Here is a 2,951-nt window from a genome sequence, read left to right on the forward strand (position 1 = left end):
CTGTACCATCTACCAAACATTAGAAACATTCTCCCTTTTCTTTTTCTCAAGGGAGTTTTGGAACTTTTTGTCTTTTAAGAATTCTGTAACATCATTTCAGACATGAAAGTCTTTGGAATAGATTCTCTAAGCCACATCACTTTATAAGAATTTAAGAGAATTACCCATATAAGTAGGCCAAGAAGAAGGAGCACAGTGGAGTTTCAAACCCTTGCTTCCTTCTTTCCTCCTTTCTCAAACAAAAATACATTACAATTAATTAAATGGGCAAATATGGCAAAATGAAGAAAGGAAAGAGAAATTCCAAAATCCTTTCTGGACCTGCAAAATAAATGTTATTGTTAAAATAATCATATAGCTTTGTGGGCAGAAAGAGTGAAGTGATTTTAAAAACCAATTAAATAATTGTTCCTTTTGCTACAGTATGTGATATGGCTTCTCTAAGGACATTGACTTCAATAGCTTTCTACTTTTTATTAGAGTTCAAGAAATTATACTTCAGAAAGCCATGAATATTTACAAGTGAATAATACAGACTCTCTTTTAAAAATAACTATTTATCAAAATTTACTGAAAATTTGCTAGTAGCTAGTGAAAACTCATTTTCTGCTTCATCCTGAACATTTTATTTTTAAATTTTCTAGATGAGACAATGTTGGTTTTAAATTTAGCTTCAGAATACTTCTTGATAACTTGTAGGATTTATTTATATGTTTGCAGTGAGATGGACTATGTCTCCAAAGATAATCTCAAGAGGAAACAAAGGCTGGTTATTTGTAGCACAAACTCTTAGCTTTTTCTTTTCTCAGAGTGCATCCAAACACAAGCAGCTTAAAAGAGCAGATTCATCCTCATAAATTGTGGTTTATAACTGGCTACAATGCTAGTTTCAGATGCTGTTGTATTCTTTAAATAATCAGAGGATGCAAGAATGTGAACACACAAATTGGCTATTGCTGTAGACTAAAATTCCATGCCAGATGACTGAAGCAATAATCAGCTGATACATGTTTATACCTATATATATGTATAACTATGTTATATATATATATATATATATATATATATATATATATATAAACTAATACAATCATTACAGTCTGAATGTCTACAAATAGAGATTGTCCAATTGACATTCACTTAGGTTTTTGCACTTTTATTTCAAAGGGTACAATATTTAAATGTTTTAAAAAAAAATAGGCAACTGAAGAGTTTTTTCAGTTTTTCAGAACACTGGATGTTCTTCTAGAGGACCTAGGTTGAATAACCAGCACCCAATGGAGGCTGACAATCATTTATAATTCCAGGCCCAGAGGATTCAACACCCTTTTCTGGACTTTGTGAGTACTGCATACATACATTGTACACACATACATGGAACCAAAATACCAATACACATAAAAATAAAAAAAGTACAGGCTCTCTGGTCTGCAGGGGCCACAATCAAACAGGAGCCACTGGCTCAACCCAGCTCTGAACTAGCGATGGACACAGAGGGTGTTCCCTCCAGACTTGGTTCTGTGGGGGCCACAATCAAGTAGAGGTCTCTTGTGGTAGCCCACAGAGGCTATGTAGTGAGAAATTACTCAGGGTCAGAGAATCTTAGCTTGTTTTACCCAACAGGGATGCATAAGGAGATGATTTGGCCATGGGCATGTTTACCAAGTATTTGGAAAGGTCTACACTTGGTTGTATGGTGTGCTTTGATCATACAAAGGGGAGATCTTTTGCCTCTTCCCTTGGCATGTTATAAAATGCTTTTTATATAAACCTTTGATGATGTTAGGTATTGACCCAGGCCCTCCTGAAGCTATCCTGTGTTTGTTTTTCTTCTCATATCTAGGTTTCTCTTTCTATCTGTTATTTTCTTATCCTTCTCTCTTCCTCCTAAGAAACCTAGAAAAAGTGGGAAATGTAGGAGCTCGACTCCCACAGTCTCTCACAGCCTCTGGTCCAACCTGGGCTTGAATTGGCATTGGGCACAACTCAGCAGAACAGGGGCAGAGGATTCTAACCCTGGCCTAGAGGGAAACTCTAGCCATGCACTCAGCCCATGCCATAGGCACCTGGTGTTTGGGCACTATAATGATTTCCTTGTGATGAGGAAGCATGGCCCAGTCCAGCCTCATAGTGACCTGAGTGAGACAGGGAGATCCACATGCATATCTGGGGATGCCCACCCCAGGCTCCAAAAAGAAAACACAGGCCCATCGAGAGAGGGAGAGAGAAAGACAGAGACAGAAAGAAGAGAATGGTTCAGGTCCTGTGGACAGAGGCATATCTGAAGAGAGGATAGAGGAAAAGGCTCAGATGGTGAGGAACCACTGGTTTTCTCTGACCAGTGGAAACACATGGGAAAGTAAGCCCTGGACTTTGTCTGGGCAGCACAGTTCTTTGATGAGAACACATGTGAGCGAACCCTGAGGAAGTGAGCATGGGGACCTAGCCCCACCCTTCCCCCTCATCTGCCACATAGTGGCACTGGCTAGGGAGAGATGCCCTTCCCCCACTATGTCCATCAATGCCTGGGGAAGGTGGTCATAATAGCAGAAGAACTGTCTATGACTCCCACCAGCTGCAACACTCGGGAGAGCAGGTCATGCACCTCACCAGGGCAACACAATTGAGCCAACCCTGTTATCAGAGATATGGGGGAGCCAGCCCTGAAGTCGTGAACATGGGACAGCTGTCCTGATTACCCATCTCTTTTGTGGTAGCATGGGAAGAGAAGAGTTGTCCCCTTGCCCATAAATGCCTGAGGCAGGTGGGAGAGCTGACCATGTGGCCATACGTGTGGGAGAGCTATCCCTGACCCCCACCAGCTGCAACACTTGGGAGAGCAGGCCCTGCACCTCACCAGGACAGCACAATTGAGCTAACACTGTTAGCACAGGTGTGGGAGTTAGCCCCAAACTGTAACCATGGGAGAGCTGTCCCCATTTCCGATATGG

This window comes from Peromyscus californicus, unplaced genomic scaffold (genome assembly GCF_007827085.1).
Source record: "Peromyscus californicus insignis strain IS unplaced genomic scaffold, ASM782708v3 Scaffold_6__1_contigs__length_162567912, whole genome shotgun sequence".
NCBI lineage: Eukaryota > Metazoa > Chordata > Mammalia > Rodentia > Cricetidae > Peromyscus > Peromyscus californicus.